Raw genomic sequence first — 26,007 nt, forward strand, 5'->3', positions numbered from 1 at the left:
AGCATGTCCAATAATTGCTTATTAAATGCAAAAAGTACTATAAAAAGAAAACAATGGACAGACTCCAGATCTAGTCTCTTTTGTCTGAAACAATATGTTTGGATGGTTCCAGGGTGATATTTTCCTATAAGAACATAAGAAGGGGCATATTGGGTCAGACCAAAGGTCCATCTAACCGAGTATGCTGTCTGCTGACAGTGGCCAGTGCTGGGTACCCCAGAGGCTTACAAGGGAGTGCTAAGACTTCATCCACGGGGCAGTTCAGGTATAAAGAGGAGACTATCTGGCACATAGAATGCCACCCTGTTTAGCAATGAACCAGCAGAACCCTTGTATGGAAGGCTCATATGCAAACCACAACTCAATTTACTTCTTAAAAGCCAGGCTTTGGAGATTCATAATTGTTACATGACACTTAGAAAAATTTGGGATACAGTCGTACCCTGGAAAGAAATTTGATCCTTTGAAAAGGGCATCCACCAACAAACCAGTATGTACTAAAAATAGATCATTGGGTGAGGAGTCTTTCTCGATAACTCCCTCACGTAATAAATCTATTCTCTCACCTCTATCATATGTTTAGTTCTGAACAAGTGTGTGTATGTGGGGGGGAGGGAATGATGTGGTCCTATTTTCAAAAGGAAATGCATAACATATAAATGTGTAGCTTTGCTGTCTCTACCTGCTCCTTACCAGTTGTAAATATAATAAAAATAATAACACCAAGCTCTTATATGGTGCTTTGCATCTGTAGATCTCAAAATACTTAATAAAGCAGGTCAGTATTGAAACTGTCATGTGAAAGGCCAATCTTCTCATGCAAAACTCTACACATGGAATGCCACCCTGTTTAGCAAAATGAACTACCTGAATCCTTGTATGGAAGGCTCATATGCATACCACAAGTCAATTTACTTGCTTAAAAGCCAGGCTTTAGAGATTCATAACAGCTACATGACTCACTTTGCACATTATGCGATCACAAATTTTGGCTTGGCAGAAACAGCGCTCTTGAAAAATGCCATTACAGAAACAGTCCATTTCTTAGCCATGTTTGAGATAAGACATAAATCTTCATCAGCGAGGGGTAACATCTCCTGCTATTGCAACTATGGTTTCCGTGCAGTCAGGGGCTTCAAAATGCTCCACTCGCTTACTATTAAACTACTTTCATAAAATATGAACAATGGTATCCCTTGGAGAATGTAGGTGGCATTAACATTCTGGTCTCAGATTTTATTTTACAAAGAGGGCAGAGTACGTTGCCTGACAGGATCTGTGATGGTGGCTGTCAGGAGAACAGGAAGCAGGGGAGGCCTCGCTCACATGTGTCATACTCAGTTTTGTGATTCGCCTCAGATGTCAGGCTCAGGAGTTAAAGGCTATGCCCCATTCTGCAGGGGCATGGTGCCTTTCTGGATACATTTGTTTGAAAACCCATAATTATTTCTCTAAAACTGCTAGATGCCACTCTTGACAGATGGCAGAGAGAGAAAGAGCATCTGGGAAGTAGGGAAAACCTCAAGCACAATTACTAAAGCAAACTCTCTAAAGCGAAAGTGAAGAAGGGAAGAACATGAGGAGACAATACCTTATCCAATAAGGCAAAAGCATATATTGTTACACACGTAGCATTACTGTTAGTTAAACATCAATGTGTAGAATAGCAAAATCATTTAACCTTTAATTATACCATAAATGAGACAGCAACAGAACCTGGAGAAAAGATGAAATTTACATAAAAGACAAATTGTGCTAAAAGCCAGATATTCACATTTTGGATACTGCAAGACAAAGCAATACTAATAGGCTACTGATTGTAAATCTCTTTCTTCGCCTGTTTTGTAATGACCTTCCCTAAAAAACTTGAGGGAAAGATCAACAGACAGACAGATATATAGACAATTGTGTATAGGGTTGTTTGGGAAGATATATTAAATGTTGCTTAACAATGCAAAAGGAACTAACAAACAAAAATCAATACCAGGAACAAGTTATTTCCATTTATTTTAGCCTTCAGTAAATAATAGTTATAATTTCCCATGGTTAAAACATTATTAAGCTAACTTCTTTTTCCCAGTCAAGCAAAAGGAAATTCTGGTTTCTTCCTGGCTACTTCAAGGTCACTTGGGGCATGGGTGTTTTGAGCGTGGCTTTTACAGTATGGCATTGTCTAACACATGATCATCACCAACAGTACTTAATAGAATTGCTGTGGGACATGTCATGACATTGTATGGGAATGGGTTATCACTGAGTAATTCTGAAGGGAATTCAACTTTCATAATGCGAAAAATAGTGTTTCAATGGGTCTGTCATTGTAATACCAATTCCTACAAATTACCACATTGCAGAGGTTTAGAAAGTACAATAAGACATTCAGCATCAGGTGCGAGAGCAAACAAGGCCAACCCTAAGTAATAGCCTGGGTTAGTATGCTTTTCAAAGAAAGGGGCTACCTACTGATCCAAGCTATTGTGGGATCACTATTCACTCTCTGGAATACAATCAGCCTGTTGATATGATAATCAAGAACATGATGACTATGTCTAGACTGGCCCCTATTCTGAAATAGCCATGCTAATTTCAGACTTTGGAATAGGGAAATCCGCGGGGGATTTAAATATCCCCCACGGGATTTAAATAAACATGTCCGCCGCTTTTTTTCCGGCTTGGGGAAAAGCCGGAAAAAAGCGTCTAGACTGGCGTGATCCTCCGGAATAAAGGTAGGAATAAGAGATCCTCTTGAAAAGGGCTTTATTCTGGAGGATCGCGCCAGTCTAGATGCTTTTTTACGGCTTTTCCCCAAGCCGGAAAAAAAGTGGCGGACATGTTTATTTAAATCCCGCGGGGGATATTTAAATCCCCCGCGGATTTCCCTATTCCAAAGTCTGAAATTAGCATGGCTATTTCAGAATAGGGGCCAGTCTAGATGTAGCCAAAATGTCACACCGCACTTCCACCCTGCACTCACCATGCACTCAACATGCAATAAATATCATGTCATCTCACAAAGTAAATTGGGACATTGCTGCAGCTTTGGACACACCTTGTGGAATATGCACTACAAGCATGAGGAAAATGGAGCAGATGCCTACAAAGAATTCCATGTGTATTAGGAGTAGCTTCCTGCAAGTATGAATTCCTTTTCCCCCTTGTTCCTTTTTCTCTTGTTCTTAACTTACTTCCTGTTTATCCCTAATTTATATAGTAATATTTTCAGCTCTATCTTAACCAATCATTTTACTGAAATTTAACTAACCAGTCCTAACATATTATATAACATGATTATCTGACCAATTATATCCCACCAAAAATGAGGCCTCAGAGGCTACATCTAAACTGCAATGCTATTTTGGGATACCAGAGTATCTAAGAATAGCTATCCTGCGTCTTCACGGCAAGCCTGTTATTTCAGGCTCACTATCCCGATGTCCCTGTAAACATCATTCCACAAGGAGTAAGGGACATTTTGGAATAGGGGGTTATTTCGAAGCAAAATCGAAATAAGATACATAATTTGCGTAGCTCAAATTGGGTATCTTATTTCAAACTACAGCACAACGTAGATGTTGCCAGACTGTCACAGTGAGAAAAGACACATACCCAGGCAAACTGTGATTTTAATTCTTTATTTGTATACCCCTGAAACTAGTTAGATGACAAGTATATACTTAAATTCTTAAACCAGAGGCCTTTACAAGGAGGCTGAATATCTATATCATATAACAATCACATCTCCTCCAGAACCCAGACCAGGAGAGGGTGGGGGGATGTCAGTGTTCCCAGTGAAGTGGCCCAAATGGCAGTACCACATCTGCACACATGTGAGCCTGATCCAAAGCCCATGAAAGTCAATGGGCTATTTTCCACTGACTTTAATGGGCTTTGGACCACCACTTCTAAGCAAAATGAACCAGGAAATACTATGTGAGGAGTGTGGATGTAGAGCCAAGGCTTCCCAATGGGCAATAATTTGTCTCAGCCAGCTTGGCTTTGCCGCAGCCAGCAAGCACAGCGGATTGCCGAGGGGACGTAAGTGGAAAGACAGGAAATGAAGGAAAATTTAAAATGTATTTTTAATGATAAGGAAACAAAAAGAAAAGGAGTGAAATAAAAATCAAGGGCCAGGTTTGTGGCCCTGCCTCCAGATGTTTGGGGCCGACCCAAGGTTGCTGGATATTACCTCCAAGCTCCATTTTGGCCTTTGGCTGGCCTAGAATTCGCAGAGCAGAAAGTTGGCACAGAGCTACTTTTTGCCTCTTATTCCACTCTCTTCAGCTGCATGGTCTCTAAACTCACCACAGCTGGTGATAAGTTTACCAGTATCACAACTGGTGAGAGCCATAGCTACAGGAAACCAACATACAAGCAACAAAATGGATAAGAAACATCAGGGGAATGGGGTGGGGGGAAAGGAAAATAAATAAATAAAAAGCCAAAGCATCTGGAAAATAAAGGATGAAATGAAAAGCAACCATAAACATAATAGCAACAGAAGAAAGATGAGCAAATAATAAATGGGAACAAAGATAACCTCTGGCAATGCCAAAAATAAAGGACAGGTTAAAAAAATAAAAAAAACATACAGAAGAGGAAAGAAGATGTTGAGTCGATGAGAGAGACTTCAGAACCAAACTGGACAGAAATCAAGCAAATGAGATGGTGTCATTGCTAATTTATTCCTTGACGAAAATTTGTGCAGGCTGCTGGAGTCATGTAAGGTGCTATCATCCGACTCATGGATGCATTACAGTGTTGCTGCATCTTCCTAGTTCCTTCTTTCCATTTTTAATTAGATTAGACTAGATATATTCAGAATGTCAGGAAACACCTTTCCTACCCTGCCTCTGTAGAGGAGGCATACAAAACAACAAAGAGGAGGCGTCAGTCACTCATTTTGGCTCTGAGTGAGCAGGCACAAAGACTTGATCTTGTCATTTTTATACAAGAATATTTTGCTGGCCTGAGGCCAAGATGAAAAACAGAGCAAGTTGGATTGCTTTTGTGTGGGTGTAAAATTGTATATAATATGTATGACCTCCCCAGGACCCTGTAATGATTTTCTTTCAGCTGCAGCCAGAAAAATAGACCTTGAGATTGAGTTATTTCTTCAGAAAGGAAAGATGATGTTTTTAGTCTCTTTCTTCCCTCTTGCTCCCATCTGTTCCCTCTAAATCACGGGTTTGTTCTAAAGCTGGTAGAACAGTTAAACACTGGTGCTTAATTTGTAATGAAAGAGGTGATGGGGCTCAAGCAACGCTTTGAATTTTAAACTTGTTATGACTTTGAATGTGCAGTGACATTGTTGTCATTACCAAGGACAATAATGACATGGTATGGTATTGTTACCCTTACTTCTGCACTGCTGCTGCCTTCAGAGGTGGGCAGTGGCTCCTGGCGGGGAGCCCAGAAGTGTTGGGATTATGAACTGACAAGCCTACAACTGTCAGGGCACAGCCCCAGTAAGCCTTGGCACAAATGTAGCACTCTTAAACACAATAAAACCAAGGCTCATTAATATTTTTACAAGCAAATGCAGAGACTGGGCTCAGTTCACAGTGACGTACAGTATCATACTACTCATCATTTGCAATTATTTGAACACTTGCCAAGCATTTGCACAAATGCTTGCAAATCCCAAGATTTTCCTTAGTTTTAGCGCAGATTCCTTGTCTGAAATTTCAATCCTGAACTTTATGATTTGCTATTTGTTTCTCACTGTTCCCAAGTTCCAAATATTTCACTCAGTCAGGCCCCACTTCAGTACGAAAGCACATGCCTTGACTTCTGGGGGATTTATCCTGTCCTGAACAGGGATACCGTTGTCAATGAAGGTCTCACTCTAGTAACACCAAGCCACCGATGAAGTGGATCAACCACAGTCCATGAATAGCAATTAGTCAAATAAAGCATTTAATGAACAGCCCCAATAGGAAACTTATGGCTCCAAATTATTCAGCACTTATTTATGTTTGATGAATAAATTCAGAAAATGAGATCAGATTGCAAGTGATTCTACAACACAAAAGAAGTGAAGGTCCCAATCTGCAAGCACGCTTAACTCCATCATGTGAATAATCACACTGAAGTCAAGGGGGATAGTCATGTTTCAAAGTTAAATATGTTTAACTGTTCACAGAATCAAAGCCTCTATTTGTAATGAATAGGTCTAGTATACTTGAGGAATTTCCTATATTAGTCATTATCAGTATGGAAAGTTACCTATCTTGTGGTAAATAGTAAGGAATTCAAAATGTAGACTAATTGCTATTCATGTAATGTGGTTGATCTACTTCATGGATGGCTTGGTACTACTAGAGTAAGGCTGTCATTCGGAACTGTATCCCCGTTCAGGACAGGCTAAATTCCACAGAATAAACCATTCAGAATAATTACACTTTAATTTTATTCACTAAAATGTTAACATTTTGGCCCAAAGTCTTTTTTCAGGACGTATTTCAGTAATAACAAATACATCTTCTCTCCCAGCCACTATGTCACAAACCTTTTCTGTATTTACTTCTTTCCCCTTTCCCTCCATTCTCTTCTTTCTCCAGTCACCCAATCTGGCCACATTTAATGTGTGAGCCTTCTCCTTTGCAACTCCTGGCATGTGTAGTCACTGGATGGAAAGTAGGATTCTTCCCCCTCTGCATGGAAAATTTGGATAAATATTTCAGCAGAAATTTTTGACATTTAGTTGAATAAAGGAAAAGATGACAATCCCAACATTTGGGGGATTTAGCCAAAAAGTTCTGATTTTTGTAATTTTGGTTTTCCCATTAAAAAAATTAAAATTTTCAAAACAGACACTTTCTGTGAAAAAGTTCATCTAATGGAAAACTTTTTTTTTTTCATTGAAAGAGTTTTGGTGGGAAATTTTTGCAAAGATAAAATAGCCTCCTGACGGCCTCCCTGGAATTCATTTAGCATCCATCACTTTTCATATTAGAGCTGAAAATACATAATTTCTCCCCCGCCCAGGGTGTTTATTTTCTCCCTCCCTCTGATGTTACGTATTATCTCTCATTAATTTTAAGGGAGTTTATCTTAAAAAGCTATAGTCATATTGCTATACAGTATTTTAATCAATTCTGATTTATTATTATATGCAGTAGTTAAATAAAATATACATAATATTCAATAGCCGTGATACATAATCACTGTAATGAATTACTATTGGGAAGGAAGAGCCACATCATTCCAAGATGTGAACTCAGACCTGAAATTGAAATTAGAAGATTTTTGTAAGTGATGCAATATCTCCCACTCTCATATATGAATTAGGGAGTGAAAAGTAAGATGACAAAGAAACAGGAAGAAAGACTGAGACAATAGTACATACTAGTTCTAGACTTTGTCTTGGAAAACACTGAGGCTTTGTCTTCACTGCCAGTTTTTTCCGGCAGAAAATATGCTAATGAGATCATGACTCATGCTAATGAGTCCCTCATGAGCATATTTTCTGCTGGAAGAACTCGCAGTGAAGACGTAGCCTGAGATTTTAGGACTGCTGTCCCGTTTGGTGAATGGGAGTTTGATCACAAGTGCTACTTCACTTCCTATGTGCAGAAAACAAAATCACAACTCAGAAATTGTACTGTGTGAACAAGTCCAGCACACTCCCTGGATTTCTTACATTACAGAAGACTCCAAATGGAGACCAATGCATTCAAAGCTAATTAATCCACTGCTACATTCTACTAATGCGGCAACATGCTGATGGAAATCAGCAGCAAAATGAGTTAATTTTCCTGAATGAGATGTCCCAAGACAGAGTGTACACAGAAATGTTTTCCTCTGGAAGGCTAGCAGTGTAATCAACATGAGCTGGGCTGAAAAACTTTTGTAGTTAATTAGGACTGGGGGGCAAAAGCTCAGGTGGTGTAAAATCAGCTGAGTTCCACTGACGCACACAATGGAGGATCTGGCCCATACACTTCATTATTAATTTGTACAGTGATTTTTTCCCCAAATACTAGGGAAATAAGTGATTAGAGATTTCCACACACACACACTTTCTTTTAAAAAGAGCAATGGCAACTTCAACTGCCTTGTCATTTGCAAGTTTCTTCTACATCATTATGAAATACAGAGTGAAAATCAGATTTTGCCAGGGGTTGGAGAGAACTCCTATTAAGCAGAAAATTCTAGTTTGATAGCAGCCTCCAACTTCCTGAAGGGAGGTTCCAAAGAGGATGGAGAGAGGGTGTTCTCAGTGGTGGCAGATGATAGAACAAGAAGCAATGGTCTCATGTTACAGTGGGGGAGGTCTAGGTTGAATATTAGGAAAAACTATTTCACCAGGAGAGTGGTGAAGCACTGGGATGGGTTACCTTGGGAGGTGGTGGAATCTCCATCCCTAGAGGTTTTTAAGTTCCTGTTTGACAAATCCCTGGCTGGGATGATTTAGTTGGGGTTGGTCCTGCTTTGGGCAGGGGGCTGGACTTGATGACCTCCTGAGGTCGCTTCCAGCCCTAGGATTCAGTGATTCTATGATTCTTTGACATGTTATGTCCAATTAAGGAATCCAATTCTTCAACCTTTACTTTAACTACTAGCCTGTACTCATGTGAGTAATCCTTCAGGTGTCAATGGGTCTACCTGTGTGAGTGACCATGCAAATTCTAGCTACAAAAGGAAATTACCCACCAGAATTTGGACTGCTGAGGCAGCATTAAAAAAAATGCACACAACACCATGCACAAAAATACAACTTGATATTATTATTTACAGACTGTACACAGTACATATATTTAAACCAAAATGCAAGTTACTTGCAAAGTACTGCTAGACTTTATAGCCAAATGTGATTTAAAGGAGTCTGCTGAGACCAGTCAGAACTACACACTGTCATTGCATAGTATTCAACAAGTTATACACACAGATGTAAGCAGAATCTGAAAGAATGCTTCCCTTACAACCAGTTGGATGGGAAGAGAGACCCTGGCTGTGCCTATGTAAATATTGTTTGCTCCTGCTTTGCTTAGATGTGTTAGATATTCAGTAAATGGAATGGTATTTTGCTCATTGTAATCAACCTAATTTGTGACTCAACACCAGCTATGTTTGTATTAAATGCAGGGATAGCTAAAATATGGTTAGCCAATGTTTGTAATTTTGTGGGAATACAGAAAACTAGGACTATGCTAAATTGTTCCAAAAGAAACAGCTCTCAGTTAGCAGAAAGAATCTTGCTAAGCAGGAGCTTGACTTACAGAGCTTAGTAAGAGTAGAGGGTATGAGGGAAGGTCATTCTGATCAGGAGGCTGCGTATCTTTCCTTGCCTGGACTGATTCGACCTGGTCCCCATCACTGCTCAAAGAAAAGAGCCAAACAGGCATCATTAAGACCTAAGGTTAAGGGTGGACAATATTTTTATTGGGGGGGGCACTCCAAGAATTTAGTAAGTGGTCGAGGGCTACACTCTTCTATGATATTAAGGGAGGAGGTGTGGGGTCTGGGATGGAGGGTGGGTGCAGAAGGGAGCTTGGAGTAAGAGTCAGGGGTATAGGAGGGGATATTGAATCTAGGAGGTAGTGTGGGTAGAGGAAGGGGTTGTGACCTGGGGGAGGAGACTGGGGTGCAGGATCCAAGAGGGGGTTTGGGTCAGGAGAGAATTCTGACCTGGAGGAGGGATGTAGGAGTGGGTGCAGGGTCTGGGAGGGGGTTATGAACAGGAGTTCGGGGAGGTGGGGGGTTACAGGTAGTTTAGTTATGACCAGGGGTAGGGAATTGGGGTGCAAGGTCTGGGAGGGGGTTGTGACCAGGAGGAGGAGTGTTGGAGGGGGTGCAGGGTCTGGGAGGTGGTATGGGTGCAAGAGCAGAGGTGCAGAGGGTTTGTGTTAAATGGGGTAGGAGTGCAAAATGGGGAACAGAGGGTTGAGGGGGAGGGAGGAGCTTGGATGCCAGAGAGAGATTCTGGCCAGCTCCTAGCCAGCAGGTTCTTCAGCCAGGCTCCCTGCCTTCCCTACCACTGCAGACCACTCAAAGCAGCTGCTGTGAATGCTGTGAGCCTGGGTGGAAGGGGAAGGGGTACATCACATGCTGCCTGTCCTGCCAACAGTCAGCTCCCATTGGCTAGAAACCACCCAATGGGAGCTGCGAGATTGTGCTGGGAGCGGAGAAAAATTCACTTTCTCCCTCCACCCAGGCTTGCAGCAATACATGGCCATCACAGGGCTAACCAGCATGTCTGAGGCTCCCGCTGGCTGTGGGCTGTATCGGGTGGCTTGGCAGGCTATATTTTGTACGTCCCTCATAAAGAGCCTCTTTTCTTACGTTAATTGTGTTGGAGTTGTGTTTCTTCTATCCTGCTTGCTAAGAGTGAAATCACTGGGAGCTGAAATCACTGTGGACTGATGGGCAAAAGTCACAGCCAAGAGGTAGATGGCAGTGGATGGTGACAGCCAGCCTGCAGGGCAGCGGTGGAGAGATGTGATGAGAGGCCAGCAGGGCAGTGGAAGAGAGGTGTGATAAGCAGCCAACAGGACAGCAGTGGAGAGGTGCGACAAGCAGCCAAAAAATGGCAGTAAAAAGCAGAATGGAGGTGGATGGCAAGTGACCAGAGGAGTGAGTAAGATGCCTTTTTACCTTCCCCAATCCAGGATGGGAGATGAACTCTGTGGATGTACCTCTGAACTCTGGTCTGCCCTGAGCAAGTGCAGTAACTGTGAGTGGGGTGCAGAGAAGGGTCAGGCATGTGAAGGGGACATTTACATTGCAGGATTTAAGAACCTGAGAGGAAAAGGATACTCCCCTACCTACTTAGAGTGTTAGTGTCCGGCTTTTGCTTTTTATATGACTACCTTAGCCCTATTACATTTACAAAGCAGTGCAAGTCGACGAAGGTGCATCTATACTGCACCCATAGGTTGAAATCAGGTACGTAATTTAAGCTACACAAATTGCATATCCTATTACCATCTAATTTTGAAATAGCTTCTTTCAAAATTTGGCACTGTCTACACAGCACCCAATTTCAAAATGTCCCTTACCTCTTGTGGAATGAGGATTACATGGACACCAGAATAGTGCACCCGTTATTTTGAAATCTATTTCGAAATAGGCACATTTCAAGATGTGGAATAGCTTTTTCGGGATACTTCCAGTATCCTGAAATAGCCTGTCTAGACATAGTCTAAGAGAATCTTCTTCTTTCTCTTTCTCTTCCCAGCCTTCCTTATAATTGAGATAGGTTTTTCAAATGAAATATCCTTCAGTACCTGTAAGTATCCATAAGCACTGAATAGAGGAAGAGGTCTGGAACGTACAAAACACAAGCCAAGCCCTGCCTCTGTTGGGAGCTAGAAAACAATAGCAGCTTCTGACAGGCAATAACTGATTTCAGTGGCAAAACACGCCTTGTGATAAAGGTGCAATCACTCTTCCCCTCTCCTGTGGTCTTGTTTCTTTACTGAAGAAATGGCACTTGCAACTGTTCCAACTGTCCTGATTCCAGGCTGCAATTTATACAATATCAGCTATTGTATGTCCTGGCAAGGAAAGGAGTGAAGGTGAATGGAGCTCACATGTATGGAGAGGAATTCTAAGAAAAGAGGTGGGGGGCGAGGGTCAGTCCCAAGTTGAAACCGATTTTCCAAAGGGGTGGCACTTAGCCAGGCTAATCTGTTTTCAGGTAGCTACACTCCTCTCTTTAGTTCTCCTTCCATTCAGGCCACCGCTGTCAATTATAAATAAAGCTCCATGAGGAAGGTAGGACATTGGAGTGGAGGACAGGCGATCTGGATTCTAGTCCTGCCACTTGTGATGCAACATAAATGTTTTGTTTCTCTCATTTCCCTCTGCCCTCCCCATCAGTAATGATGAGGATAGTGAAATCCTTCCTGGGGTGTTGAATGAAAGTTTGTAAAGCACTCTGACACAGTCATAAGGAAAACATAGAAACAAAATGGCCATCCTGCTTGGCCTTCCTTTAGTTCACACAATGTTCCTGCAATGTCATCTGTTCTCTCTCTCTCTCTCTCTCTTCGGGCTAAATTCATCTTTAGGCTGGTAATAAGGAGGAGGGGCTGCTGTGTGTTCTCTAGTCTAGGTTAGCTCAGCTATCAGGGCTGACTGAAACTGCATATGGATAGGTCACTGGACAGGCATACAATTGCTGGGCATAAGAGCACCCCAGCTACCACCTTTTCATCCTTCAGCCCACCCAAGCGAACTCCCAGAACTGTCTCAGGGTGGGGATTGTGCTACTTTATATTCTAGCTGTATTAAAAGGGTCTGTACCCTGCCTAGAGCCTTCATCACAGTAGTGTATCAGCACCCATGTATGTGGGCTGCTGCGAGGGAGGAGGTGCCATAGTCCTGTTGCTATTCATGTCATGGAGTATGGGTGGGTGGAACAAAGGGCGGGCAGGGTAGACTAGAAATAGCAGTATCAGTGGGCCCACGGCAAATTACTTGATGTGACTGGAATAGAGGCAAAGTGAATGTAAAGTCTGAAGATTAGCCAATGAATCTGGATCATATTCTGTCTCCCCCTGCCTCGCTGTATACATAGCCTCATGCTTTTTCTAGCGAAAAGAGGGACAAGAGAGAATTTAAAAGTTCCCAGTATTCCCTATGCCAGCCTATCTATCATGCTCTCACCCCATGGGGGTTTCGTAACCTACTGGTTTCTTCAGACTGCTGCTCCTGTTTACAAGGGCTATGTCATCCAGTCAGGGAATAGAAACCAGGTCATGTGAGTCCGGAGAGCCTCAATTCCCAGCGCTGAATACTGAGAGGAGCACTCACTACGGACAGCTTGTGAGAACCCATCAGCCCTAATTTGTTCATGAAAAATATTATTCAAGCCACCAAGAACACAAACACTTGCAAAAATCATGTGTTGGCTGGCAAGTCACAAATAGATGGGGGAGAGGGAGACTCTAGTGGACAATAATCAACAGTTCCGTCTGCTCCAGGCAATGTATTTTCCTTGTCAGCCAGTCCCTCTGGGAACAGCATTTATCTGTCTCTTAGAACTGATTGCCCCATTCCCGGCTGCTATTCTCAGTGAACACTTCTCCCTCAAAATATGGGTAAAATCTGCTCCAACAGTAACACAGTTTCCCCCCCCCCACCCCACCTCCCATTGTTCAGATTAGGGAGAATTCATCATCCACCACTGTTTTTCCACCTGGAATTCTATTATGTCCCCATAATAACCAATTGTGTTGTAGTAGGTTCCAGCTCCTAGCACAGAGAATTCACAGAAGTGCTATCGAGTAGATCTCCCCCCTTTCCTTTACTGGTCATTGCAGTGGGGAGAGGCATATGCTCTCTGTGACTACCAAAACAGGAATGAAGTTGGTGTCTTTAAATCTCAGAACTAGATTCCAGGCTGGCTGACAGACTTTGCCGGGTCTCAAGCAATGTGGAGGTGCAGCTCTAGGTCCCTAGAAAGGATGGGATCTCAGACAGAAAGGGCAGGGCTGGAGCTAGCCTCCCTCAGCCAGACCTTCAGAACAGCCCGGCACCTGCTGCCAAGGCTCCAGAAATAATTTAAAGGGCCCAAGGCTCCAGCTGCTGCTGTTGCCACTGTAGTGGTGGTGACAGCTAGGAACTCTGAGCTTTTAAATTATTGGGCCTCAGGGAAGATGCCTTCTCTGCCACTTGCCCTGGTTGACAGGCCTGCAAAACGCAGAGGTGTGGGGTACCAGCGATGCCACAGGACAGCTACTAAATAGCATGGATCAGAAGTTAGGCCAGCTGGAACTCAGGATACTTGGGTTCTGATCCTGGCTCTGTCAGTCAGCTACACTGTGTCTTTTCCTTCACTGGTTTCCAATATAATCCCTCTGACTCCTGTAAGTCATTTAGTCAATAAATTACCTCCATCACACTACACAAAATGTTCATAAAGTTCATGCAGAGTTGGCACATTCCAATTTTAACAAATACCTAGAAAAAAGGATACCTTTGGATTTTTCAATTATTTATCCCATTACGTCCTTCCTTTCTAGCCATGTGACAGACATCACAACTATCTCAGGGCCAACAGCAGCTGTATGGCACAAACCCCTGTGCCTCTGAGAAAGTCTGTTTTTGCTCTCCTGGATGCTGGAGGTAGAACAAGGGCAGCAGATGCTTCCTTTAAAAGCTAATGTCCCACAACTCATGAGCTGAGTTAGCTACAAAGAGCCTGATCTTACTACTTTCCACTGGCAAAGCCCTCACCAGCTTCCTGCACACAAGGACTGTGGGACTAAATCCAACACTAGAGTGATATTTGTGTCACCACAAGCCCCTACACTGTAAATTCATTAAATGTCAAGATAGTCATTTTTACATGCTGCACATCTCCTCTTAGACTGCAAACAGTGCACTGAAAAGCAAACCTTTACCCTTCCTTCCCATCTACACACACTCTCCTAAAAGATAACATGGTGAGATCAGTCACCTTAGATAAATCTTTCCTCCACAGGAAAAGGGTTCCATTACACACAGGCAGCAGCATGCATAGAAATGAAATCTGTTGTCTGGCTCCTACCAGGAGGGCTAAGTGTTGTTAGTATAATTACTTGAGAGCCCAGGTGGGACTGTGGTATAAACACCAATGTGACTACCTGCAAAGTGCCCCTCTCCTTGTGCTTTAGATTTGCAGAGCATAATGTTTGTGGAGATACCAATGCCTGGCAGTGTCATAAGACTGCCTCCAGGCTGAGAAAGGGGCTTTCTGTAGATTGCCACCTCACTCTACTTTCCCCTCTGCATCCCCTGAGGATTCTGTTATTCTCCCCGACCTACATCCCTCCCCAAATCCCTTCAGGCCTCAGGCCTCCAAGGTCTCATAGACTAGGAACCATACTGCTAGCTGCAGAGGAGTGGATTAGACTCCTGAAACTCACTGACGCTGTCCTTTAACTAGCCAGAGGAGTTTACTGTTGAGCAGCTGAAGGCCTCGTCTCACATCAAGATGACAGAAAAGCTAGTGCAGAACAACAGATAACAGGCTCTAAAGCCTGTACCTTTCCATGTTCCAAATAGGACAACAGCTCCTATTGGTGTTTAGGGAGATTGGGGTCCCACAACCAGAGCTCAAAAAGTTGTGAAATCAGAGTGGAGGACACACATTCCTCTCCCCCAGCCATCCCCTCTGCTCCATGGCAGAACTGAGCTCTGCTGAAGATTAAAAAAATGCATGGGAGACAGTTGGTGTGACAATTATAGAGCGGGTCCACATAGCCTGTGAAATAACTAATCATTATAAAGTACAAGGGTAATCATCATTTCTTCATGCCGCAGTGCAGGAACCCAGCTTCATGGCCGCGTACACTGGGCTGAAGATATGGAGAGCTAATTAGTGCAACAACAGAAACAATGTGGTTGATCCCCACAGAACAGACCAGAGAGGACCTCCAAAATAAGTAATTCATTGCTCCTTATTTACTCATTATCTCTTTCCTCGCTCTATGGTAAAGGGTATATTTTCCTCCCACATTGTCTTTTGCGGGTTTATTTTGTTTTTCCTGTTTGGTTTAGTGAAGCAAGAAGAGATAATTTTTTTAAAAAAATTATACTGGTACTGAGCTCCAACTATATAATAAAAAAAGCCAAAAGTAGACTCCTAGAATTTCCTCCCCACTCCTATTGCTGTCTCATATCCAAAACTAACCATGTGCGAGGAAACAGGTCCTCAGAGAAATCCTTGAAGGAGGGGTTGAGCTCTTCCTTAAGCCCACCCACCAACCTAGTTTGAATTAAAGTAGAACCAAAACTTTTTACCTACCAGGAGGTGGGCTCTGGGGCCTGTGCTCCTGCTGCAGCAGTCAAGGATAAGGCTGGCATCTAAAGCAGTGAGAGGCATGAAGGCAATGCAGCTCCACGGTACTGCTGTACTCTAGATGCTTACGATGCCATCATCTGTAGGGAGGAAACACAACATTCTGAACTAGGGGCCTGGTTGCTGGCAAGCGGAGGAGGAATGGATATTGCAATTGTCTTTTCACAATAAAAGTCAGTCTCACTCCCAATCGGAGAAATGAAAATCCCTAAGATTTGGGTTGAGGTGGGGTGTTAAACTCTCTGAATCTGGGTCCATGGTTTGCAAATAATTCAGAGATTTCTGATGAGACATACCAATGCCCTGAACACCCCCAAAGTAAAAGGCGTTTGAAACGCTAAATCCTTGATTCCCAATAACTTGTGTCTGATGAGACAAACCAACCCCTCATCAAAGGGCAGCAGCAGATTTCAACCTACAACTGAGCGGCCACACTCTACCACAGAGGATGAAATCTTTGCTCCAATGAAGTCAATGGCAAAGCTCCCCTGAGGGTGTAACACTCTGCTCAGTGGCTCACCAAAACACCACCGGGTACTTAAAGGTTCAAAATCTTGTCTTGCTGAGATCATTTCTTCTTAGCCTATAGTACGCTGTCGGGTTTTTTACACTTTGCGTGCATGCTACAGCACTGGATCCTGCTACGATGTGTTGAACACTTCTTTGGAGCACCCTCAGCTCCCACTGAAGTCTCTGGATCTCTCTCACTTGCTGATTTCAGTTTTCCCACTGATTTCAGCAGGACAGGATCTGAGCAGCTGGAAGCTGAGCACACTCAGCACAATCACTGCTCAGTACCTCCCAAGAATGGATGCTTAGTGATTCTATTTACTGATTTTAAGGCTTTGTCCTTCACTCTTTGCCCAGCTAACATTTGAAAAGTGATGTACTGAGATGCCCATTATAGCCTCTGTCTTTTCTCCACTCCCAAATTCCATCTCTCAGGAAAGAATGTCACTCAGAGATATGTCAGAAGAACACAGTGTTGCTGCTTTAACTCACAGAGGTCTGTAATAGCATTTTATCACCTCCCACTAGCTTCTGAAACCCACAAAAATCAGCACTACCCCCAGAACAAGATGCCTTGATTATTCAATGCACATTGGGCCTGATTTTCCACCACTTTGTACCCAGCGTAGTCATCTACACCTGTGCAAAGTGGGGGTAAAATGCTACCAGATTGGAGCAGCAGCATGTCACGCCCACTTTGCACAGCTGAGAATGACTCAAGAGGCAAGACCGTGGGAGCTGGGCCTATTACCAATTTATCTATCTTTAAAAGGTTGTGGCCAAAATTTTCAAAGACGTGTGCCTAAAGTTAAACATCTAAATCAGTACTTCAGTACCTAAAAAATGCCAATTTTAAAAAATTCTGACCACTCAGAGGTCATTCTACAGATCAGCATTTAGCTCTTTGGAAAGCCAGGGCTTTTATTTAGGTCCTTAAATATGAACTTCTAGAAGTCAAACTTGCCATTTTTTTAAAAAAAATTGGCCTCAGTTTATTTCAAAGCTTTTCAGCTCTCCTTTACTTTCGTGTTAATTCACACCTTTAAATTGGTATAAATATTCTGTGCAGAACACTCCTGAATAAGCTAAAGAATGACTGTGATCCACACTGGATCAATGATGGCCAATTTGGCAGGATGCTAGCCTAGATAGCTTAAGGCATGTCTACAAATTAAGCTGCGTAATGTGAGCTACCTCAGTTGTGTAGCTTGAGTCGAAATAGCTTAATTTGGCTTTTGGCACTGTCTACACAGCAGGAAGTCAAAGGAAGAACATTTTTCCTTTGACTTCCCTTACTCCTTGGCTGTGTCTACACTGGGCTACTTTTTCCAGAAAAGCAGCCGCTTTTCCGGAATAACTTGCCAGCTGTCTACACTGGCCTCTTGCTTTTCCGGAAAAGCAATGACGATCTACTGTAAAATTGTCAGTGTTTTTCCGGAAAAACTATGCTGCTCCCGTTCGGGCAAAAGTCCTTTTCCGGAAAAACTGTTCCAGAAAAGGGCCAGTGTAGACAGCACAGTAGTCTTTTCCGCAAAAAAGCTCCGATCGTGAAAATGACGATCGGGGCATTTTTCTGGAAAAGCGCGTCTACATTGGCCACGGACTCTTTTCCGGAAAAAGTGCTTTTCCAGAAAAGCATCCTGCCAATGTAGACGCGCTTTTTCCGGAAATACTTATAACAGAAAACTGTTCCGTTTTAAGCATTTCCGGAAAAAGATGCCAGTGTAGATGTAGCCCTTGTGACATGAGGGTTACAAGAGTTGGAGTAAGAAGTCCTCCAGCTCGACATTATTTCGAAATAAAGCCTTGTAGTGTAGACGCACTTTGATATTTCAGAGTACTGTCAGATATTCCGAAAAAACGCTGCTGTGTAGATGTACCCATAATGACCTCCTATCCCACTACCTGGAGACTTTAAATGCATCAGGAATGAGAGATCACTTTCAAAAAGCACCATTGTGCCTTCGTCTCCTCTTTTTATTTAGTAAATTTGATTTTTTTTAAAAGATTTGCTAATTACAAACAATAGCCCAAATCCTGACATGAGCTTACACAGCAATATGGGCACATGAACCCCATCAGGCTGCATCGACTTACTATGCATAGGACCGTTGCTATCTGCAAATGGGAAGGGAGGATCTTACGCAAATGAGAAGAACTCCCTGGGCAAAGACCTCCCACTTTTGTAGGTGTGCTAAGGCCTATCAGTATACCCATCAATGCACTCCTTGGCTGCGTCTAGACTGGCATGATTTTGCGGAAGTACTTTTAACGGAAAAGTTTTTCCATTAAAAGTATTTCCGCAAAAGCACGTCTAGATTGGCACCCATGCTTTTGCACAAAAAGTGCTTTTGCACAAAAGCATCCATGTCTAGTCTAGACGCGATTTTGCGCAAGAAAGCCCCGATCGCCATTTTAGCCATCGGGGCTTTTTTGCGCAAAACAGTTCTTCCCTGTCTACACTGGCCCTCTTGCGCAAGTATTCTTGTGCAAGAGGGCTTTTTCCCGAGCGGGAGTGTGAAAGTATTTGCGCAAGAAGCACTGATTTTGTACATTACAAAGTCAGTGCTCTTGCGCAAATTCAAGCGGCCAGTGTAGACAGCTGGCAAGTTTTTGCAAAAAAGCGGCCGCTTTTGCACAAAATCTTGCCAGTCTAGACGCAGCCCTTGGATTTTGGGGGGGAGGGAACTGATCCATCATTCTTCATGCAGGTAGCAGGATGCTAACAAGAGGGCATGGGGGAAGCAGGCCTCTGGCCCTCTCACTCTCATGGCTATTCCAAGACAAGAAAATCAATGTGAAAGTTAAGGGTCTGACACACGTGGGGGGTGCAGCTGCATAGATCAGAATACAGTATCATCTCTGACGACAGTGAAAGGCGGGGCCACGTAATGGAGCTGGCAGTGGAGTACTGCACTGACCCTCCTAGAAGCCACAAGTGTGATTTGATTTTCCCTCTGTTCTAAGTGAACAGTGTCTAGATAAATATAAAATCTTTTCTTATTATTTCACTGAGAGGCAAGGGGTTAATTAAATTGCTTTCAAAGTATCTTGTGCTTCTTTCGGTGACCTTCCATCCAAGGATGACAGCAAGGATCTGACTTGCTGCTAGATTAAAGCTAATGCCACTGAAGGGTACTCATCAGAGGAGCACACAGTCACCCACACAAATATATATGCCCATTCTGGGTATATACTGCTGATGAGCATACAGCCTGAGACAGTGCTCCCACAGGTAAATAGAAAGATTCCCATTGTCCCTAGTGAGGTTTGGAGCAGACCTATACCGTATTCCTATTTTTATAAGGAATAAATCAAATGTTTTAAAAGTTCCTTTTTTTTTTCTTTTTTTTTTTTTGGAGGTCCAAACCAAGCACAGGGCACATGTATCGAGCACTTCATGAGACAGTTTCTGGCCAAAGAGATTACAGGCAAGACCAAGAAAGGAAATGCTATTATCCATAATTTACAGTTGGGAAATTGAAGCATTGGTGATCACATTATTAGCCCAGAGTGATATTGGAAACTTGTGACAAAGTCAGGAATTGAATCCATATCTCCAAAGTCCTAATCAAGTGCCTTAACCACAAAAACCACACTCCTTCATTTAACTAATCCTCTTTTCATTTCCACATTTGCTAAATTGTTAATCTTTAAAGAAAATGATTTGGTACTTCAATAGCCAAAATCTTGTGCCAAACAGTGACACTCTTTGTGGATTTTCTTAGGCCAGATATTTTACATCCATCTGTGCCCCATGACCAAAAACGTGTTCTCTGACTCTTTCCTGAGATGAGAAATTCACTCATTTTCTCAAGGCAGGGTACATGAAAGCACTATTTTCTTTTTTACTTGCTTCTTTCCACTTTTATATTTTATTTCCTTGCCTTTATTACATCACAATTATAAAAAATAATAGGTAGGATGTTTCTCTTAAGGGACTTTTCCTGATGTCAAAACCTCTTGGTAAAGCCCTCTAAGTCACTCCAAGCATATGAAGTTGGAAAAATTATTTATAGATATCAATTCCTCACTATAATGAAAACTTAACAAGCCCTTCACATTTGATTCTCATGTTCTTTCCCTCTAATGAAGGAAGTATGTTTCTTATCATAGATGTAGAAGCAAAGTCCTAGCCTGCTCTAACTTCTTCCTCTCCTGTCATTGTACCTCAAGTGAGTGATCTGTACATGTTTGGGTGGGAAGAAAAAGCATCACAAGTGAGATGACACACTTATATTCTCCCTGCTCGGACTCAGGCACAGGCCTTTGGCTGACTGAGAAGATGTGACATTGTCCGGTTAATACAGAACCTAGTTTGGTGGTGGCCATCTCTTTCATGTCACTCATGTTCTGATGGCTTTCAGCAGCCAGGAATTCAGTTAGAAATAGAAAAATGAACTTAGTGCTGGTGAAAGATGCCAGAATGTCAGATCTGGAGATAAAATCCTTCAATTTAGCTACAGCACAGAATGGGATACCTCAGGGCAAGTTTTCCCCATGCCTGTCTCCTTTCCCCTAAAGCTCTTCTTCCTGTAAAAATGATCACTCCAGGTCACAGTTAAGTTCATGGAGAGGTTCATTGTCTGTACATTGATTCTGTCCTCAGCCACAGTGAAGTAACAGCCAGAGCAGGGCCTGAATCCCTATTGCCTGGCACCTTGTGTAGTAGGAAGGCAAGTATAAGAAACTATAGGCTGAATTCTCTAGCACTAGGAGGAGGATGGGACTGTCAGGCTCCTACAGCCTGTGCCACTTGGTCTTAGCATGACTTAGAGAAGGTGAGGAGCTGCTCTACCTGACCACAGTGGTGCAAGGTTCCCAAGTGACTTTAAATAGCTTTACATCAGTAGAAAATAGCAGAAGCACAGCTACACTCGGGCATGCCTGCTTCTATCCCTGACCCCACCCCACACATAACATCAGGATTCAAAAGCAATTTCTTGATGTTTCTGACCCAATTCACTGCAACTGTAACTCCTTGTGGCTAGGTCTAGGAATCTTCTCTGACCCTATTTAGTATCCTCCTCTCTTGAATGCTTGCTCTGGTCCCTCGCGATCAGTGACTGGGGGAGCTCCTTCATGACTCAACCTTCCAGCCACATCACTCTACAGCTGCCCTCACTTCTGAGGTAACAAAGTCTCACCCAGCAAGCTGTTTTTATGCCATCTTAGGCAGTCACCTGTTCCAATTGGTCCTGTATCCATCCACTACTCCATGTTCCAGCCCACAGACTCTGTGGCTAGCAACCTAGAGCAGATCAGGCTCAGAGCCTGGGCTCCTTGGTTCCCCTATGTCTCCATCACCTTTCCTATCTCTGGAGCTTTATCTGTTCCCACTGGCTGCATCATGCCCCTTGCAAGATGGCCTCTTCTGGTCAAGACCAGGTTTTGCTTTTCACTCTCATAGCCCCTAGCCATGACCCCCTCAGGAATAACTACAGACCTATTCCCTGTAGCCCCTTCCTGGTTTTATAATCTTAACCCAGTTCCTTCCCCAACCTGGACTTCATCAGTCATAAACCCTATCAATCCAGGTTCCCTTCTGGTTGCAGCATCTAAAGTTAACTGGCCCCACCTGGAACATATTGACTCATTCAGGGCTTGTTTGGAGAGAGCACCCCACCATAGCGCCTGAGATGGTTCTTTCTTGGAACAATTAATCCTAGAGTTACACAAAAAGAGAAGCTATTCTCCACTTAAGTCTTAAGTAGCATATAGAGTTGGTTAAAAAAGTCATTCATTTGTTTCTTGACTATATTTAAGACCACAATACAAATGAGTTTATCATCCTGAGTGCAGAAGTTGTTCCAAGAATTAGCACAGTGACACTACATTTAAAAAGTAATAATTAATTTTTTAAGTTAGCAAGTTAAAGACCCTAGAGTAAAAAAAAAGGGAATTAACATCTTTAGACTCAAAATGGAACTACTTAAGCACACCATTTTTAAGTCAGAGAAGGCATGAATGCACTAATCAGAAAGGTATGAGAAAAGCATGGAGGAAAAATGCTTTGTTAAATGGCAAGGTTCAATAAATTATTTCAGCCAAAAGAATAACTTCCATGAAATGAAAATCCACCCTAGTGAAGTCAAAAATAAGGAACATAAATTATGGGGGAAAATGTGCCAGATGGAAATTAAGTATTCCAGTTTAAGAAAGCATTTGATAAGCAAATACAGAAAGATTTTCTTTAAGCATATTAAAATCAGGAAATCTGCAAGAGAAATGGTGAGTCTGTTGGACTACCAGGGAATAAAGAGAAAAACATTGCAGAAATGTTGAATTTGTCTTCACCACAAGAAGATGATGTGTTGATGTCTGCAATAGGTCTGTTATTTTCAGGGAAATAAAGGAAGCATAAATTGTGATATTAGGGATGGGAAGGAAATAATTTTTCTGTCCTGTAAATATATTTGAATTTTGAAAATTTTCTCAACCCAAATTGCAATGGAAGTCAAAAATCTCAAAAAAATTCCTCTCACTTTAGATCAATCAAAACAGGATTTTTTTCAATAAATTTGAAATGTTTCACTTTAATTGTCATCATTTTCCTTTTTTAAATTTCCAACCTAATTAGCTTAAATTTTAAAAAGAAGTAATTTTGAACTAGAAAAACAGATTTTTTTATTGTCAAAATGATGCATTTCAATGATTTCAGAACTTTTTTTCAACAGCTTTTGAAGTCAGGAAATTTGTCTAACTCATGTGGCTGCCCTGAAAAAAGTTTGTTTTGACAAACTGGCATTTCTGTTGAAGAAGTTATTTGTTGGAAAATTTCTAGCCAACTCTCTCTCAGATCTTCAAGTGTAAAGAGAGAAAGACACAGATAAACTAAATAGCACCACTGTCACAAAAACATCACAGAGTTTGAAAGGCACTTAAAAATGAAGTGGCAGGGATGATAACAAAAATATGCAATCTCTCATTGGAGTCATATACACTATAAAAGGACTGTAGAACAGCAACCATTATGCCTGTGTGTAGGAAATGTACTGGGGTGATTTCTAGGAATTATAGAGCACAGAACCTAACTTCACTACCAGCTGAATTGGTTGAAAAAATAGTCAAAAGTAGAATTACAAAACACCTACATGAACACCAAATGAGAGAGACAAATCAGCACAGATTTTGTAAAAGAAAAATATGTCTGTTGTATATATTAGAATTATCTGAACACATGAACAAGATCACAGATAAAAAAGAACTGGCTGATATAATTTGTTTGAACTTTACAAACAATCTTTGATAATATCTCTTGCAAAATAGTATTAAGGAAACTAAGAAGTCATGGGGTGAGAGGTAAAGTAGCATCATGAATTAGAAATGGGGTAAGAGATGAAAACAAAAGACTACCCAAGAATCGTCTTTTATCTATAGGGTAGAAAATAGACAATAGGGTGTTCAATGGTTCTACATTAGAAAATAATACTGTGTCTTTATTAATCATCTGGAAAAATGGGAGAATAATAAGGCTGCAAAATATGCAGATACTGTGATATTTGTTTACCTCAAATAACTGTAACATTACAAGGAACAAAGATTTTGTTTTTAGAAGGGTTATGAACTTTGGTGTTCCTAAAGCATAAACCAGCCACGAACTGGTGGGTATTTGGAAGAAATTTCCCTTACGGGCAAGTGCATAATTCTCTATGATGGTGTTTTTTGCATCTTCCTCTGGAGGATCTGTTATTCTCTACTGTCACAGACAAGATACTGGACTTAATACACCAGAAGTCTGTCTAGTGTCATGAATTACAAACAATTCACTTCCAGTTAATTATTCATGCTAAAATTCATGAAGCGTTTGAGATGAATGCACATTTTCATGAATACTAGTCTCAGGGGTAGCCATATATATCTGTATCTGTAAAAAGAATGAGGAATCCTGTGACACCTTAAAGACTAACAGATTTATTTGGACATAAGCTTTTGCGGGTCAAAACTACTTCATCAGATACATGGAGATGAATAAATCTTTGGTCACCCAATATTCATCGACAACAAACAACATAACTTTGAAAATAACAAGTGGAATGAATTTGCCATATTTATTCATTACAATATTTGTGAAATTGTTTTTAATACATGATCTGTTCTAATTCTAAGTGGTAGGTTGGCCTAATGAAAAGAATCACCTGCTCCTATTCTCTAAATTTTGATTCCATGGAAATTAACTGGCTAAATATGAGTAAGATGGGTTTGTAGAAAAGGACATTAGAAAACCTACTGTAGAGCTCTAGGGGAAAATTCATTAGTATATAGATCTGAAGACTCTACAGTTTCTGACTAGGCAGAGCGTTATTTATTTCATGGTCAAAATGTTTTATTTTTCATTCCTCACAAGCCAAAATAGATTAAAAAAGATGAAGGGTCATACCTTCAGACGATATATATCAGCATTGCTTCACTGAAGTCAAGAGAGCGATAACCGTTCAATCCTGCTGTAGATGGAACCCAAATAAATTAGAAAATGAAGAGGTCTTGTTTTGTTTGTTTTTTTAACAAAACATTTTTGTTTTTAATTTGTCTCAAGGAGTGCTTTTCACTACCATTGAAACTAGCTGGACTTATTAGGGAATTGTATCTAACTCTGTGCAGGAATTGTATCCATCTGCAATTTTTCCACTGCTTTTCAAAAAGTTTGGAGCAAATTCTGAGAGGAGTTAGGAGTTGCAATTGCTTGGTGCTTTTGTTTGTTAAAGCTGTTGCAATTGCTATCATTATTACAGGGTTTTTTCCCCCATCCTACTACTGGATCATGTCCATTATCTCACAGCATTTTCCCGTTAGTGGGAGCAAGCTCTCTAGAAATGTTTGGTAGACAGTTGTCAAAATCTCAGCATATCCTCATGAATTTTCTTCAAGAAAAATATTACCATTAAACACAAATTCTGAGCCAAAATCCATTTGTGTAATTCCATTAAAAGCCAGTGGCATTATTCCCCATTAGCAGGAGTGCAATTAAGATCAGAATCTAGCCCATAGGTCCAAATAAATTGCTAGTCCTAAGGAATCAGGACAGCATCTAGTCAAAACACAGACAGGTGGACAGAGCCTCTGCTAGTGTGAGTCGATGTAAAACTGCATTGGCTTGGTGAAGATCTCACCCCGAGTGATGTTTTGGTTTATTTTACCCTTATATTCTTGAAAATGAATATACAACAGCACATGCACTATTGGGACCCCACTGGGTAGATATGTTTTATTAGCAAACATACTCTATTAAGTACTTAACAGAAACAAGATGAAACTTAGTTCACCTTAGCCCCAGCCTCTCTGGTATTAAAATCTAATGGAAATAATGGTGATAGTAGCATGAGGAATGATTCTATTCAACTTATTCATCAATTATCTGGAGAAAGGGGTAAACAGTGAGGCTACGTCTACACTGGCAGCTTTTTGTGCAAGAACTCTTTTGCAAAAGAGTTCTTGTGCAAAAACTCTTCCACAAGAGAGCGTCTACACTGGCATGTGCTTTTGCGCAAGAGCATCCATGGCAGTGTAGACATTTTCTTCCGCAAGAAAGCTCTGATGGCCATTTTAACCATAGGGACTTCTTGCGCAAGAAATTCATGTTGACTGTCTACACTGTCCTCTCCTGGAAGAGTTCTTGCGCAAGAGGGCTTATTCCTCATGGGGAGAGAAATAATTCTTCCGGAAGAAGCCCTGTTTTACAATGCTATACTGTAAATTTACTTCTGGAA

General features: G+C 41.6%; 1 protein-coding gene across 2 annotated transcripts in view; it reads right to left on the reverse strand.

Moving 5' to 3' along the window:
* Positions 1-26,007, reverse strand: part of CHRM2 (cholinergic receptor muscarinic 2) — a 135,874-nt gene that overhangs the window by 102,801 nt on the left and 7,066 nt on the right. Inside the window, exons 2-3 of one of the 2 annotated variants that reach the window (XR_012906703.2) lie at positions 15,737-15,870; positions 3,601-6,653 (exon numbers count right to left, since the gene is read on the reverse strand). The gene's annotated coding sequence lies outside the window, so the exon portion shown is untranslated. Of the gene's footprint in view, positions 1-3,600; positions 6,654-15,736; positions 15,871-26,007 lie in introns of those variants that run through there. The other variant, XM_075940154.2, reaches the window with a different exon arrangement.

The sequence above is a fragment of the Pelodiscus sinensis genome, chromosome 1 (assembly GCF_052426305.1).
Source record: "Pelodiscus sinensis isolate ZL-2025 chromosome 1, ASM5242630v1, whole genome shotgun sequence".
Taxonomy (NCBI): domain Eukaryota; kingdom Metazoa; phylum Chordata; order Testudines; family Trionychidae; genus Pelodiscus; species Pelodiscus sinensis.